The sequence below is a fragment of the Ursus americanus genome, chromosome 30, assembly GCF_024610735.1.
Source record: "Ursus americanus isolate L20-20 chromosome 30, mUrsAme1.1.p, whole genome shotgun sequence".
In the NCBI taxonomy this organism is placed as follows: Eukaryota; Metazoa; Chordata; class Mammalia; order Carnivora; family Ursidae; genus Ursus; species Ursus americanus.
Window position 1 is genome coordinate 16,740,848 of NC_142156.1, and position 17,296 is coordinate 16,758,143.

General features: G+C 54.1%; 1 protein-coding gene across 3 annotated transcripts in view; it reads right to left on the reverse strand.

Moving 5' to 3' along the window:
* Window positions 1-11,823, reverse strand: part of SH2B3 (SH2B adaptor protein 3) — a 43,153-nt gene extending 31,330 nt beyond the window's left edge. For 2 of the 3 annotated variants that reach the window (XM_045776866.2, XM_045776847.2), the window contains exon 1: window positions 7,563-7,697. The gene's annotated coding sequence lies outside the window, so the exon portion shown is untranslated. Of the gene's footprint in view, window positions 1-7,562; window positions 7,698-11,717 lie in introns of those variants that run through there. The other variant, XM_045776856.2, reaches the window with a different exon arrangement.
* Window positions 11,824-17,296: the final 5,473 nt, after the last annotated feature.

Sequence of the window (17,296 nt, forward strand, 5' to 3'; positions counted from 1 at the left end):
ATAAATGCCCAATGAATGAATGTATGAATCCAAGAGGTCAGCTGCATTTGCAACATCTGGCTCCTCTGGCAGACACATGGTGGCCAACACCCACTGACGGCCACCTCTCACTGGGCCAACCCACCTCCTGGGCACCCCGGAGTCCTGATGCCCAACTGCAAGGCCCAACCTCGGCAGGTGGCTTCCTGGAACAGTGCTTCCTCACCGCCCAGGTGATGGCTGGCAGCCATCCTGAGCATGCCTCCTACAGCAGTTTCCCCATCAGAGGAGCAGTGCACAGCAAGCACTTGCTAGACATCAGGCATTCTTCTAACTGCTTTTGCAAAGCATTAACTCCCCTAGGCTTCATGACAACTCTACGAAGTTGGGCCCATAATTGCTCCCATTTTACAGACAGAGAAACTGAAGCGTGGGGAGTTCCCATTGTTGGCAATAGAAGCCCCCACAGAAGCCACCCCCAAAATGCCTCATCAGTGCCTGAATGCGCACCGTGAGGAAGACTCACTTTCCCAGTGAATATACACTGAACGAAGGAGATCCCGAGGAGGGACATAAACTTCTCATTCAGCTCCTGAGTCAGGAGGCAAAGCTCCTCTGTCCAGGTCCCAAACCCACCAGGTGGTCAGGAAAACAGCCACAGGGTACAAGTTTAAAAACAATGATTTGACATTTTTATGCATTGTGAAATGATCACAGGAAGTCTAGTTATTATGTTATATACCTGAAACTAATGTATGTCGGTCATATCTCAATTTTATTAAGATTTATTTGACACAGAGAGAGAGAGAGAGCGAGCGTGCATGTGAGAGAGCACAAGCAGGAGGAGCAGCAGAGAGAGGAAGAGGGAGAAGCAAGCTTCCCGCTGAGCAGGAAGCCTGATGCAGGGCTCTATCCCAGGATCACAGCTTGTGACCTGAGCTAAAGGCAGGCGCTTAACCAACTGAGCCACCCAGGCACCCCAATCATATCTCAATTTTAGAAATACAAATTTAAGAACAAAAATAACAATAAATGACACTATTTCTTGCTTTCTATATGCCCAGCTCTGTGCTAAACAGTTTGCATATATATTCAGTAGTTTAATCTCCACTGGAGGGTAGAGGGGAGTCCTATAAATATGTCCATTTTATAGATAAAAAAGCCAGGGCATGGGAAGAATAGCTTGCCCAGAGCCCCACAGCCAGTGAGGCGTAGAGCTGGGATTAGAACTGCTCACTGTCCTGTGCCCTCAACCAGGGCTCTTAGCCCCTGGAAAGTGGAGAGGCCATCTCACTCCTGCTCACCCCCAAGGCCTGGTCGGTGTAGATGCTCCAAAAATATTACTTGTATGACTTAATGAACTCCTGGGATTGAGGGGGGCTTCGGTTTGATAGTCACGCTCTTGGAGTTATGCTCCTGACCACCATGGACAAACAGAAGGGCTGTGGGGCTCTGAGAAACCCACCGAGATCCCCACCACCACCCACATGAGCTCTTGTGGTGGAGCCACCAACCAGACCTGGGTTCGCATCCTGCCTCTGCCACTTCTTCTCTGAGCCTGTGTCCCCATCTGTAAAATGGGCCAGTGTCCAGCTCTTGGCATTCACTAGGGGCATTCTGAGAACGGAGGTCAGTGGGGTGCTGGGCACTGGGCTCAACAAGTGGCTGTTGCTATTTTATTACTATTATTGTTAGCAGAGAGGAGCACAAGCTCCAGAGAATTCTAGGCCTTCGGTCACAGAAGCCACAGAGGGAGCCCGGCCTTGCGGGCTGGGCCGGCAGGGAGCATCAGGGGAGCCTGAACAAAAGGCCTTCTCAGGGGAGAGGCGGCTCCAGGCAGGAGCTCGGGGCAGGAAATCACCAGTCAGAGCACTGAGCACTCAGCTGCGGCCCACGTCTGGGAGGGGGCGTGCCTCGGAGGTTTCCTGGCAGGGCAGGCAGCCAGGCGGCAGGAAGGTGGTCTCCTCTTGGGCCTCAGCCCAGGTGGTAGTCATTTATCGAACACTTACTATATGCTAAGCAATTGATCAGATCACACCAGCTGTGGGATTAGTACCTGAAAAGCTCTTAGCAGAAAGCATTTATTAATCACCTGAGGGTTCCCAGGAACCCCCAGGCTTAGGCTGGGGCATACAAGTAGGGGAGTCTTTGGGGCACTTCTATCGGCCCCCTCCTCCCCCCTCCCCACCTACCAGAGCACTGGAAGACTGGGAGGCCAAAAGGACAAACGAATTCACACAGAGGGGCCTGCAAACCCACAGAGTCCCTCCCACCTGATCAGCTTGGGCTTCTGGGGCAGGGAGTTCCCAGCTATGTGTGTGGAGGTGGGGCTCCAGCATTTCCCAAATCCCATTGTGGGGTGAGGGACAAGGATGATGTTATGTGGAGCAGGAAGGTCGCATCCTGGCACCCTCTTCCCCCCAAGTCCCCACAGCAAACACAAGGAGATCCTGTCTCCGTACCCATTCTAAGGCCCCAGGGCAAGGAGGGGGTGGATCTGCCTCTCAGGTCCCCAAGTTCAAGACAACTGTGTCCACCAGAGTGCCCGCTGAGGGCAACCTGGTGAGTCCCTTAAAGCCTTAGCCTGAGCCTGGTGTCCCCCGTTCGAGCATATCCATCCTAAGAGACCGTCGAGCCTCTACCAAGTCGGGGAGAAATGAAGCACTGAACAGCTGGGAATCCTGGCTCTAAGTAGGGAATCTGAGCTGTGGGGCCCACTCTAACCCATGACCCCAGAGACTGGGCGTCCTCGGCCCCTCCTCTATCCTATCACCCTGGGTAACAGTGTAATCTGGGCAAGCTAACACTTCCCAGTTAATTATCAGGCCCAGGTGCAGAGAAGGCCTTTACCCACCTGTGGGAATTCCACCTGCCAAGGCTTGGGGAGGACAGTTTAAATTGAATAATGGTAATGGTAAACAAAGTTAAAATAAGCCAGTCCAGAGCTTCCATCCTCCCCCAGGTCCACAGCTTCCCCTGCTCCCAGCTCACAGATGTTTGGTCAGGAAGTCCCATGCCTTCAAACGGAGACACCTCCTCCAGGGAGGCTTCCAGGTTGACTATGGGCCACAGCAAGCTTTTCGACCTTTCCCACCTACAGCACCAACTTCTCCAGCAGCCCAGACCCTCTGCCCAAGGAAGCCCAGAGAGTTGGGGGGATTCCAACACACACAGCCTGGCAGTCAGCCCACTGTCCTTTCACACCATTCAGGCTGTCCAGACTGGGGAGAAGCCCCTGGGAAGTAGGGAATAAAGGTTCTGAGGTCCTAGGGAGGCTGAGATAGGTTCTGCCCTAGATCACTGGGCAGTCAGTGGAGCCCTGATATGCCCTCTCTGGGGTCACCTAGTGTCCAGGGACATTTATCAGGCTGGCACAGTCTGCCAGAACAGGAAATGTCCTCTGGCTTCCTCTGTCCCCAGGCCCAGCCTGACACCCCGACCATCTATCCAGGTAGGCTTCAGGAGAAAGCCAGGGACTATCCCCCCAAGAAAGGGCAGTACTTGCCAGCCCCAGCCCCACCCCCTCCCATGCTAGTATATGACTTCTTTTCACTGCTCCTGAGTTGAAGAGAAGGGTGAGACTCCATGGAGGGGGAAAGCCCTCAGTGAGCCCTGCACCCTGCAATGTGCTGCTTCGCGGTATCAGGAGGGGTGAACCTCTCCCCACACTCCTCACCTTCTCTGACCTGTCCTCCTGTGAGAGGACACAGAGTGCCAGCTCTCATATTCATGCCAAAGGCCCTGTTTTGTGACCACCTCCCCCAATCACATTTCTAGTCCTCCAGCTCCCCAAGGCTGCACCTCCATCAGGCACCCTGTGAGTCAGCTCCTGGTGAGCAGGGCATAGACTTCCTCCCTCCCAGGCCTCCCTGGGGACACATGGGGCAGTGGCAGCCTCCCCCCCCTCCCCACCAACCGGGGTGGGGGCCCACATCCGGGCAGGCCCCCAGGGGCTCCTGGCCTGGCTCACGAGGAAGCCTGCAGCCTGGCCCCCCTCGCCGACCCCTGACAGGGTGGCGTGGGAGGAAAAATCTTCCAGCCATCTGCTCAGCTGCTGGGTTTCCGGTAGGGGCGGGGTTGGGGGGGACATCAGGAGGACTTGCTCTCCTGGGGAAGTGCCCCTTGCCCCTGCTGGGAAGAATACCAGGTTGAGAAGCCCAGTGGTGGTCACTGGGACTTCAGAGCCCTGGCTGAGGAATGGTGGTTGCCGAGGGGTCAGGGCCCAAGTGAGCGGGTGTCCAGCTGTGGCCTTTGGATCTGCCCAGTTTCCAAGGGACTGCAGGCCCCCAGAAGCCAGGGAGCTGGGGCGCAGGGCTCCTGGGTCCAATTAGGCCTGACTCAGCGAGTGACCCCAGCTGAGTCACTTCCCCTGGGCAGACTGCCCGCCTCAGTTTCCTCAGGGAGGGCGGGTAGCTGGGAACAGGGTCTGGCTGGGAACAAGAAACTTGTATTACACCTCCGGACTCCAAGGCAGGCTTCTCCCATCTGCCAGATGGAAGCAGCTTCCTGCCCCGCCCAGCCAAAGATGCTGAACACCCGGGGTGGGGGGTGGGGGGCTCTTGGGACCATTTTCCCAGGAAACCTGGCAATTAAGTGGTAGCCCCCTCTGGGGCACTAACAGCAGTAGCTCACACTTATTGAGCACTGACTGCATGCCAGGCATTACGCATGTCTTGTTTCAACACAATCCTATCGTGCAGTCATTAGTGCTCCCATGTCATAGAGGAGGATACGGGAGCTCAGAGAGGTTAAGCGGCACAGAGCCATAGCAATTGCAGCCAACACAGTTCAAGTCCCTACACTGTGCCAGGCTCATACACTCCATATAGTAGCTTACACACAGGCTTATATACCCCGGTGAGGCTGGGACTCTTGGTCCCCGTTGGGCAGATGAGGTCCAGAGAAGTCAGATAATTTGCCCTGGGCCTCACATCTAGAACCTGGCAGATTCTGGATTTGGCTCCCAAACCCATGTTGCTACCAGGGAGAAGTGGGAACTTAACAGGAGAGGCAACTCATTTAATAATATTAATAATAATATCATCTATTATTGTCAGGTGAGGCCCAGCACTGAGTGCTTTATGCGCATCTCCACGCCATCCCCCCAAAAGTGGGCTGTGCAGGGACTGGGAGGTCTCTCCAAGTGCCTCCAGCCCTGCCCCCTCTGCCCTTGGGGAGGCTCCATCCAGGAGGTGGAGGGTGTCCTGGGGTAACCCGGCTGGACCAAGATATCCAAGGGCCCCCAAAGGCTGAACTGCTGCAGGGCTACCCTGTGCCTGCTGGGCTCAGGCTACCTCCATATCTGGAGTCGTTCTACAGAATCTGATTTGTACTAGAAAGTTCTACCCATCAGGATCAAGCCCAGGGTTCACAGGAACGGCGGCTGGAAGAATCAGGGAGGAGAACAATCAGAGCTAACATCCACAACAGACAGTAACAGTCTCATTACTGCTACTACCGCTCCTGATCAAAGGGTTCCAAATACTTTGCAAATTTGCTCATATGGTTCCAATGACCCTAAGAATTAGGTACTCTTATCATACCCATTTGACAGACGAGGAAACTGAGGCTGGGACAGTTAAACAAGGCCTCATAGCCAGGAAGCACCATCACCTCATCCTGCCTGCATCTTCACAATTCTTCTCCCAAAGACTCAAGACCCCCAGAGCTGCACACATGCTGGAGGTGCTCGAGGGATGCTGATGAACAAACATTCCACAGCCAGGAAAATCACGCTAATGGTGGTAATGAGAAGAAATCACCACCACCTGTAACTGAACCCTTTCTCTGCCAGGCAGCAGGTGCTTTTCACACACTGGCTCATTAAATCCCTACCACAAACCTGTTATTATCCCATTTCACATGGGGGGAAACTGAGGTTCACAGGTGTCACTTGCCCATGCCCTCAGCTGGACAGAAGCAGTGGGAGAATGGAACCTATGCCTCCAAGACCCTCCTCTCTCACTGCTGAGCCCTTGAAGGGCCTCAGACTCCAGCAGCTGGTACTTCAGTCCAGCCCCTTCCCAGCTGGCTGTCTCTGTGGTCCACAGGGACTCGCACAAGTTCTAGGAATGTTCACCCTTTGGCTCAGAAGGATTTTCCCTCCCAGTGGAGGGTTGTGGGAAAAGGCTCAGAAAAAGTGTGTTAAAAACCCTTCCAACTTCCCAAGCAGGCCCTGGCCTCTCATCTGCTGACCCCAGCCCGCCCAGGCGGCCTCTGCCTGCTCTCCCCCCACTAGGGCTGGGTCTCCAGCCCCCGCAGCCCCAGGGAGCCTCCAGAGCCGTTTCCGCTCTGGCAGCCAGGTCAGTGATGGGAAAGCCAGACATGACTTGAGCCCACAGCCCTTGAGACCCATGTGCCCATCGCCTGGCAGGGGCCCTGCAGCTGGACTGTAAATGGGGAGGCAGGATGGGCTGGCTGCCCTAGCTGCGTCTGGCAGCTGGTGGGTGTCAAGGGATGCTCATCTCCCAAGCGAGGGGCATGTGGGTCAGATCTCAGCCCCTCCTGCCCCCAAAGCTGGACCTTGGCCCTGCAGACATCGCCTTGCCAGGCTTTCTGCTCCGAAGCCCCCACCCGCAGCCCAATTTCACTTCCTCCCACTCAGTCAGGCCTGGCCATGCCCCTCCCTGGAGGCCTCCAGCTGCAGGCAGTGACCTCCTCACCTACATCATCGTGTCAGGGAATGGGGAAGAGAAACAGGAGAATGAGGAAATTAAAGAAAAAAAAAAAAAAAAAAGCAGGACAGGCAGGCAGTCCCCCCTCCCCAGTTCCTCAAATGCAGTCCCCATCATCCCAAAAGCCCCCATGGTCAGAGGGAGGGAAGGGAGGGGATTTCTGCATCAAGCATTAAAGGCCTCTGAAATTACCCTCCCAGCCATGCTGACCTATAAGGCAATACCAGCCCCATCCCTTTTTTTTTTTTTTTTTTTGATGGGAGGATTCACCTGAGCTCCAGGTCTGGGGTGAGAGGGCACCAGCTCAAAGAGAACTGAGCTCCGGGACCCTTGAACCCTTGTGAAACCCCAAACTCAGTGGCTTGGGGGCACCTGGCCTGGCCCACCTCTGAGGTGTGGGGACTGGAGAGGGGCTTCTAGAATCCAGAGATACCCTCATAGCCACATGGCCTGGACTGGGACAGTGGGGAGGGACAGGTGGCTCCACTCCCAGAGGGCTCGTCCATCCTCACAGCCTCCGTTTGATTACTTTCACTTTCAAGGTGCCAAGCGCTTGACCCTGGACCCCTCCTCACCACGCACAAGTTGTGGGGGACTGCCGCCCCTGACTGACTGGGCTACTTTAAGGGGCAGACTGGGGGTATTAACCATACCCTCTCAGCGCCTTCCCCACCGCCTCCCCTATTACATCCCCAACACGTGTGTGGGTGGGGGTGTCGGCTGGGAGGGTGTCGCAGGAGATGGAGAAGGGCCGCCCCTGAACACCCCATGCGGGTCAGGGGCAGGACAGTATTTCAGGCTGTTAGGGGAGTGCGCAGACACCGGGCAGAACCGGACAGGGGGCCTCCTCTTCCCCCATTAGAACCCTCCCAGCCCCGGAGGAGGGAGCGCCGGGTAAGGAGGGCTTACCTGAGAGAGAGGGGGTCCGGGCCCGGCCGGCCCATGGCGTCCCGCGCCCCCGGCCCCCCGAAATCCCGAGGGGGCGGGCGGGCCCCCGCCCCGGGCGCGTTCTCTCCCGCGCGCCGGCTCCTGGCTCGCGGCTCGCTCGAGCGGGGCTCAGGCAGGAAACCCGGGCTCGGAAAATGGCCAGCGCCTCATCATTTCCGCCGCCAGCGCTTGACAGTTGCGGGAGGATGCGCCCCCGGGCCGCCGCCGGGGAAAATTTGCTGCTGCCGCCGCCGTCGCCACCACGGGCCGCGACAGTCCGGGCGGGCGGCCGGGCGGAGGCGGTGGCCCGAGCCCATGCCGCCTCGCGCCGTTATGTAAAGAGGAACCGGCTGTGCGAGCGGAGCCCGGCGGGGGAGGGCGGCCACGACAGGGGCGGGGTCAGGGAGGGGCGGGGCTGCGAGAGACCACGCCCCGGTCCGCCCGCGAACCGGACTCGGCCGGAGGGGGGCAGCCCCTAGGGGCGGGGCTGGACCTGGCCCCACCTATCAATCCTGCTCCGCCGCGGCTGAGCGGGTCCTGGGGTCTCAAACGCGAGCCCGGAGAAAGGCGGGCCCTGCCAAGCCACGCCCACGCCTCGCCCACCCGCCGTCTCACCGCGCAGGCTAAAGAAGGGAATGAACGACCGAGGGGAGGGGCAACACTGGCCCCACCCACCTAGCGCCTGCAGACCCCCAGGTGCCTCAGCGCTGCGGGGGCGGGGCCAGATGGAGGAGAGGCGGGGCCTGGGGGCGGGGCTGGGCCGAGCCTCTTCGCCTCGAGGGGGCGCGCCCCTGCGACTCCCTCCTGCAAGGCCTTATCTGCACGCTCCGGGCGGGTCCGTGCAATAGCGACCACAGCTTTCATCACCCCCCGGGGAAGGATCCCAACCCCGCCCGGCCCCGACTATCCGCGATTCTGCTGAGCCGACCCGTCATGGCCTTAGCCCCGCCCCATTCGGGTTCTGGCCCACCCTCGGTTCTGCTCTTGACGTTGCTGGTGCCTGGGTAGGCGGACCTCTATTGAGCCACAACTATCGGGGCCCCACTCCAGGTGTGCATCTTTCTCCGGGAAGCCCTCCCGGACCGCTGGCACCCATGCCCTCTGGGCCTCCCTCTCTGCTCTCCCCTGTGCTTTCATTTTCTCTACAGGACTTATGTGGGGTGAGGTTGACAGTGAGGGGGCCCCCTAGTCTGAGGTGGAGCATACAGTCAGCCAGCACTTCCCCCCCAACACAGGGGAGGGAGGGGAGAGAAGAATGTCTACTCTTCTCTCCCTCCCACAACAGGAAACTAGTCGATTAGGCCCCCACCTTGCAGGAACCTCATCACCCCTTCCCAGACAACATACTCCTCCAGTCTGCTGCCTCCCCCTCTTACTAACCTTGGGCGAATGACTTGACTTCTCCATACCTCAATTTCCTCATCTGTGAAATGGAAATAGTAAGAGTACCCACTCCACTGAGTTACTGTGAGGATTAAATGAGTCAATGCATTAAAGCACTTAGCACTAGGCTTTGCCCAAGGGAAAGCACTGCTACCTGCGTGTTTGTTAATCAGGCTTGAGTTCTGCCCTTGGAGATGCAGAAAGGGGTTCCCCAGAAGATGGGGATTTCCAGACTCCACCCAGATGGGGATCAGGGCTGGTCTGCTGAAGGATCCTTGAAATCCCATAACCTTGAAGGACCTCTAGCAATGAACATGTGCTTTCCACAGATACTTGTTAAATGCCTTCAGTGTGCCAGGCACTGTTCTAGGTGCTGGACACACAGCAGTGAACAAGACAGACAAATATGCCTGCTCTTGTGGAGCTGACAGTCTGGCGAGGGGATGCAGAGCATAAGTACATGAATAAATGGGATAATGGATTGGGAGGAAGATAAAACAGACAGTGGGAAGGGGCTGTCTTAGACTGGAGGCTTGGGGAGATCTCTCTGAGGGACTAACATTTGAGCCGAGACCACCCTTTTCCCCCATCCTGCAGCAAGAAGCATCTGGGCACGATATAAAGTCTGAGGGAAGGGCATTCCTGGCCAAAGGAACAGTGAGTGCAAAGGTCCTGAGGTGGGAATAAGCTTGGTGCATTTGAGGAAAGTCAAGAAGGCAGTGTGATACCCAGGCTTACAGATGGGAAGAGATGAAGTTGGGCAGGCAGGCTCTTCACATGGAGACTTGAAGGTCCTGGTGGCAAGTTTGGGAATTATCTTGAGAGCAATAGGGAGCCATGGAGGGTTTTTGAAGGACCTGCTGAGCTTTGGATTTGAGCTGCAAAGTCTAGAGTTGGCAACCCATCAGAAGCTGTGCCAATAACATTCACACAGCGTCTGAGGATGTGGGACAAGGGGGGGTGAGGTATCAGGGAAGCCTAAACAGACCACTCCATATTATTATATCTATATGGCATCTGGGGACACTGAGGCCTAGAGAGAGCAGTTACTTGCCTGCAGTCACATAGCTGCCATGTGGCGCCAACAGAGCAGCAGGTACACAGCAGTTGTCAAATGGTTGCTGAAATCTGCCAGCCACAAGCACTTTCCCTCTCACTGCCCAGACAGCAGTTCTGCTGACTTAAATGGAGACTTGTGGTTCTTCCCCTTTTTAATCACAGTGCAAGCCTTCTCTCGTGCCAGATTTCTCTGAGGCCCTAAGTGGTTTCCCTTCTCGCTTAATTTCTTCTTGCCAGGCGTCCCCTCCAGTCCAGTTGGTTGTTTCAATGCTCTTCGCGATCGAGACTTCTCACTCTGTTTCTGTTTTTCCTTAGAAAGGCGCAGGGTTTACAATGAACACCCCATCTGTCGCCTTGCCCTAGTTTTGAGAGCACCACCCCCCCAACTGCAATTTTTCTCTTCTTGGCGGGGAGGCTGGCGGGCTGCGGCTCCTCCCACTTCACAGGTCCCTGGGGCCCACAGTGAGAAGGCTCTTTATCCGAATTCCCCGAAATCCCCTGAAGAGAGCGAGATGGTCTCAGCCAGCAAGTCCCACCGCCCTTGCTGCCACACCGACCCGACCCACACCGACCCAAGCGGGAGAACGCCTACTGCCTGCCAAGTGGGGGCTGGAGAATCTCAGGATTAATAACAGTAACGAAACAGCTGCCAATGACAACATTAGTAAATGCTTATTAATACCATTAACATGATATTAACAATCGGTACTGATAACAACACAGAAGTTAACCAGTACGGAATTAATAATAAAAGTATCAACAATAGAATAACAATGTAACAATAGTAGAGCTAGTTAAAAATAATAGTTACTGGGGCGCCCGGGTGGCACAGCGGTTAAGCGTCTGCCTTCGGCTCAGGGCGTGATCCCAGCATTATGGGATCGAGCCCCGCATCAGGCTCCTCCGCTATGAGCCTGCTTCTTCCTCTCCCACTCCCCCTGCTTGTGTTCCCTCTCTCGCTGGCTGTCTCTATCTGTGTTAAATAAATAAATAAAATCTTAAAAAAAAAATAATAGTTACTGTTAGCTATTACAGAATTAATAGTAAATATAAAATAACAATAGGATATTAGTAGCAACAATAAATATAATAACGGGTCTAGGATGCATAGTCACAACAGTAGCAAATGGTATCAGGATTAATAACAATAAATAACAACTAACAGTAGGATAGTAATACGATTAGCAATAAATGTAACATGGGGCATCTGGCTGGCTCAGTGGGAATAGTGTGTGACTCCTGAGCCCAGGGTTTTGAGTTCAAGCCCCACCCCATATGGGGTGTAGAGACGACTAAAAAAATAAACTTAAAAAATAATAATAACAAATGTAATATAATAATAATATAATCATAGTTAACAGTCCCAGGACTAATAATAACACTTGGTTACAGGATTAAAAATAATAAATAGGGGCACCTGGGTGGCTCAGTCAGTTAAGCAGCTGCCTTCAGCTCAGGTCATGATCCTGGGGGCCGGGATCAAGCTCCATGTGGGGCTCCCTGCTCAGCAGGGGGGTCTGCTTCTCCTTCTCCCTCTGCCCCTCTCCCCTGCTCATGCTCTCGCACTCTCTCTCAAATGAATAAAAACTTTTTAAAAATAATAAAATAACAATAGGCTAGAAGAGGAGTAACAGTAATAGAATAATAGTATAATCATAGTAGCTAACGATCGAGGATTAGTCATAATATGATTACCAGTTGTGGAGGCTTGCTTCATGTTGGACACTGCTCTGTACCAGCACTGACAGGTGAAACTTTCTGTGATGATGGAGACGTGCTGTGTGCACTTGTCCAAAATGGTCACCACTCGCCACATGAGGCTATCGAGCAGTTGAAATCTGGCAAGTGTCCCTGAGGAACTAAATTTTAACTTCCTGTTATGTTAATGAATTAAAATTTAATAGCCTCAGGTGGCCAGTGACCTCTGTCCTGGACGGTGCAGCTCTGGACATTTTCCATCTGTTAACTCGTTGCTTTCTCGTGACAGCCCTGGGCTAGGTACTCTTATTGCTGTTATTATCCCCATTTTATTATGAGGAAACTGAGTCATTGAAACGTGAAGTCATTAGCCCTGATCAGAATCTCCCCACTTCGAAGACAGAACACCACTGTCCGAGGGGATCCCTAATTAAGAATGAAGGCTCTGGGGTCACCCCGACAGGTTTAGAATTCTGTGTTCTGCAACCTCTTAGCTGGGTGATCACTTGGAGTCTCTGGGCCTCAATGTCTTCATCTGTAAAATGGGGACAGCCACAGGGCTGGCTTAGTTGGGTTGTGGGGGAGAATTGGTTGAGGAAACTTGCAGTGAGGGCTTGGCAGTTTGGATAGCATTTCCGTATATACAGCACATGCCCAACAGAGTGTTGATTATAATGTAGAATTGGATGTGAGTTGTGTGTCCCTCAGGGAGTGGTTGTGAAGAATGGTGGCCACAGAGATCAGCTCTGTGGCCGCTAGATTTTTTTTTTTTTTTAAAGATTTTACTCCAGGATCATGCCCTGAGCCGAAGGCAGACACTTAACCGCTGTGCCACCCAGGCGCCCCTGTGGCCGCTAGATTCTTACACCCGTTTCTCAGATGAGGACACTGAGGCTGAGAGTAAAGACTGTTGCCTAAGCTTACCCAGCTAGTGAGTGGAGACCTTGGTGTCCACATCTGTAAAATGTGCTTCTGCAGACCCGTCCTCTCCCTAATGGAAACAAAGTCTGGGCCACAGGTGAGAATGAGGTCTGGGTCTCTGGTCTGCCTCCTGTGGACTGAATGTTTTTATCTTCCGAAAACTCATGTTGAAATCTTCACCTCCAAGGTGATGGTGTTAAGAGGTGGGGTCTTTGGGAGGCGATTCGGTCATGGGAGCAGAGCCTTCATGCATGGGATTATCAAAGAGACCCCAAAGAGATCCCTCTCTGCTTCTGCCAGGAGAGGTTACAGCCAGAAGCCACAATGTCTGAGCTAGAAAGGGGGCTTTCACCAGATGCTGACTCTGCCAGGGCCTCGATCTTGGGCTTCAAGAACTGTAAGGAATATATTTCTGTTGTTTAGAAGACACCCAGTCTATGCTATTATGTTATAGCGATCTGAATGGCCTAAGACAGGCAATTGGTACTGAGGAGTGGAAGTTGCTATAACAAATACCTAAAAATGTAGGCGCGGCTTTGGCACTGGGTGATGTGGGTAGAGGCTGGAAAGTTTCAGGGTGCCGTGAATAGACCATTAAGTGTGATTCTGGTGGAGACCCAGAAGAGGAGAGCTGCAGAGGGTACCTGTCCAAGACGTTAGAAGAATGACCCCAGAGGCCTTTTGGAGGTCATCAAGGGCCTGGGTGGCAGGAGGATTTCAAGGGAGGGGCCGCCACTCTGGGCTCCACCCCCCCATCTGCGGCCACAGCTGTGTCTCCAGCTGGTCTCCAGCGGTGGGTGCTGTGCCCTGCAAAGCTGTGGGGGTATGGCTGCCTCCACCCAGATTTCAGAGGAACAGCCCAGGCACGACCCAGGAAGAGGGCCACCCTGAGCATGGGGCCACCGCAAAGAGCCCCCCCACCAAGTCAATGCCCGGCAGGATGCTCCTATGACTCCAGGTGGTAGAGCCACCTGTGTCTGATTCCAGCACTTCCAGCCTTGGAGTGCCGTGGCAGCAAAGCCACGAGAACAGCGCAGAGCCTTGGGGGCCCAACGACAGCCCAGCAAATCTTTGAGGGCAGGAGCACCACCTCAGTGTGTCCAGAAGGCAGGACTATCCCCCCCCCCCCACTGGTCCTGAAGGAAGGACCACAGCCCCAGTGTGCCTGGATGGCAGAGCATCTAGCCAAAGAGGATTATTCTGGAGCCTTAGTTTTAGACTTGCTCGGGACTCGTCTCTCTTTTCCTTCCTGTTTCTCCCTTTTGGAATGGGAATGTCGGTCCCACCATGGTATTTGGAAACATGTTTGCCTTCACAGCTAGAGAGGAATTTGAGTCTTACAGCTGATTTGGGTGAGACTTTGGATTTTAGAATTTTGAATTGATATTGGAATGAATTAAGACTTTGGGGGCTATGGGGATGGAATGAATGCATTTTGCATGTGTGAAGGACATGAATTTGGGGCGACCAGGAGCAAAATGCAATGGACTGAAGGTTTAAGTTCACCCGCCTCCCCCCGGCCCCCAACAAATGGACTAAGACAGCTGGTGCTGGAGTTTCCCAGGCCTGGGCTTTCATCCCAGCACTACTGTGTGAAGTAAGAGACTTCCATTTTCTGAGCCTCGGTGCCCCCAGTCTGTAAAATGGGCATAATAATAGTTGGGCAAATGAAAGTGAAATTGTCTAGGACATTTAATCCCTAGTAGGTGTGGTCAGGGCGTGTTCTTCATTACATGAGAACGGGAGCACACAGGGCTCCTCACTATTCCTCAAACTCACCTTCAAGCTCCTGCTTCAGAGCCTTTGCACTGGCTCTGATACCCTTCCGCCCAGAATACCCTTCCACCAGATGTTTCCATCCCTCCCTTCATTCGCTCCCTGGAGATCCCCGACCACCAAACTGAAAACAGACCCTCCCTCCTGCTGTCACTCTCCATTTCTGACCCTGCTTCTTTTTTTCCCCACTATGTTGTGAGGACGCTCAAGTAGCTCTATGAGAGGCCCACATGGCAAGGAACTGAGTGAGGCCTCCCGTCAGCACCCAGGCGAGTACGCCATCTTGGAAGGGGCTCCTCCAAGTCCCATTCAAGCCTTCCGATGAGGGGAACCCCAGCCCATGTTTTGACTACAACCTCCTTAAAGACCCTCAGCCAGAAACACCTAGCTCCTAAATTTCTGAAACTATGAAAGAATACATGTTTACCATTTCGAGCCACTAGGCTGCGGAGTAATTTATTACAGAACTCAAGGTGGCTTTGTGGGGCGTCCAACCAACCCTTTCCCCACCCATCAGGATCCAGCTGAAGCTAGGAGGTTCGGGAAAGGGTGTCCTTGGCCGGAAAAGGATTACGTAACTGGGCCCTTCTTCTTCCTGCGTGGGCAGTCAGAACTCTCCAGTGGGATTCCTGGGCTGAGGGCAGGTGCCTGATGCCACCAAGCCCCTGCTTCCTTCCAGCAGCTTGGGTTCCCTTTTCTGTCCTCCCAGTACCTTTGCCTCTCAAATTGCCCCAAGTCCTTGCCTAAGTAAAGGATGAACAGTTTTTATAATCTGGACTCCATTTCGGGAAGTGTGCACCAAGCTGACCATCACAGGCAATCCTCTCCACTGCGAGGGGTTTGCTGGGAATTTCCCCATTTTTCAGACGAGGAATCGGAGGCACAAGGTGGTGAAGGGCTTGCCCCACGTCACACAACCGGTTAGTGACTGAAGCAGCTCTGGTCTGCACTCAAGGCCCAGGCGATCGCGGAACCCCGGCTCATCCCGAGTAATGATAATAACGATAGTCCTAAGCAGAATTAGTCATTATTAGGGCATTACGTGCCAGCCACTATTTTGAAGACTTTCCATGGGTTCGCGGTATAATCTTCCCAACAACTATATAAAGGAAATAATGTTTTCCTCTATTTGACAGAGGAGGAAACTGAGGCACGACAGCAGTGAAGTGGCCTGTGCAAGTCAGGCGTTTGCACTCAGGCTCCAGAATTCTGACCTGGGCTAAAGTCCTCAGCGGCGGCCCCGCGCCCTGCGCCCACCCCAAGGGCCGCTAGCCGGGCCTGGGGAGCTACCGGCTGCCCCCTCTTACGCCCAGGGAATCTGGTCTCGGAGGGGAAGTGACTCAGTGGCCTGAGGCCCCGCAGATATTCACTTCCAATCCCGGTAATTAAAGGCCCTAATGGATCCGCAGAGGACGCACAACCTGTCACTTCCGCGGTCCCCACCGCTGCCCTGGTATCAGCGTGCGGCGCGCGAGCTTCCCGGGAGCGAGCCTGGCCGCGGTCCCAGGCTGCGGGTCAGCGGCGGCAGCCGAATTGCGCGCGGCTCTCGCCCTCTGGTGGCAGCCTTGGGGGTGGCGGGCTGGGGAGCGTCGTCCTGAGCAGCCCCACGTGCCCATCTAAGCCCGCCCAGCCCTGGGCCCCTCCTCCTGGGGTTGGGCCAAGCCTTCCTGGAAGCCTCCCAGGCTCCGGGTTTGATGCCTCCTATCAGCCGTTAAATGGACACAAGGGTCAAGAACACGGATTGGGGGCATGATTTAATGCCAGGCTTCTTCTTATAGTGCTGGGTTACCCTGGGCAAGCGACTGGGCCTCTCTGAGCCTCAGTTTCCTCATTTGTAAAATGAGGATGGGGGATGGACCTCCCTCATAAGATTGTAGTAGAAAATTAACTTAAAATAATTCCTGTAAAAGTCCCTGCTACACGCGGTAAGAGCTCAATAAATCTTGTTAATTTCCAAGGCACAAATTTGGTTACGTGCCATGTCTCTCCCCTGCTCTAAACCCTCCAAGGCTCCTATTTCCTTCTGAATAAAATGCAAAAGCCTCGGCCTGACATACCAGGGCCTTTCACAGTATCATCCTCAGCGACCTCCTCTCACGACAATATCCACAAAACGCCCAGCGCTCTGGGCATACCAGACTTCTTTCTGTCCCCTGCTTCCTGTTTCCAGACCTTTGCCCACACTATTCTTACTGCCTGACATTGCCTTTCCCTTTCTTCTGCTTGGCAAACTCCTACACATCCTTCAAAACCACCTGAAACATGATCTGTGCTTCAAGTCTACCCCAGTTCCCTGGGGACGTTGCCTCCTCTGGCCTCCTTTGGCTCCCTCTGCATCAAGCCTCTGAGGGACAGGGGGCTTGTCCCTTACAGTGCAATCACTCATTCCTCTGTCTGTCTACCCCTCCCCCCCCCCAGACTCTGAACTCTTGGAGGGTGAGGCTGATGCTTTGCTCACCTTTGAATCACTGGCAGGCAGCACAAATTGGGCACATACCAGGTGCTTCAATATCTGGTGTTGAGACCAAACGAAAAATAGGTGCTAAGTGATTACTGGTGGATGGTGATTCCAGAACCCACAGTTGTTGTGCAGGCCTTGATTCTGTCACCTTCGTGCTGGCTTGATGTCTCTCAGTCTCAGTTTCCTCATCTGCAAAATGGGGATGAGAATACTACCTACCTCACAGAGTATTCATGAAGATTCAATGAAATTATCTGTATAGCACAGGACACTTGATTGATGGTGCTGATTCGGATAAGCTCACCTGTTCTCGGGTACTCCCTCTACACTAAGGGGTGGGGGACTGCGAACACCTTGATATGACCCTCCCCCATCTACACTACAAGAAGAATCAGAATGTTAGCTGAAGGGGCGCCTG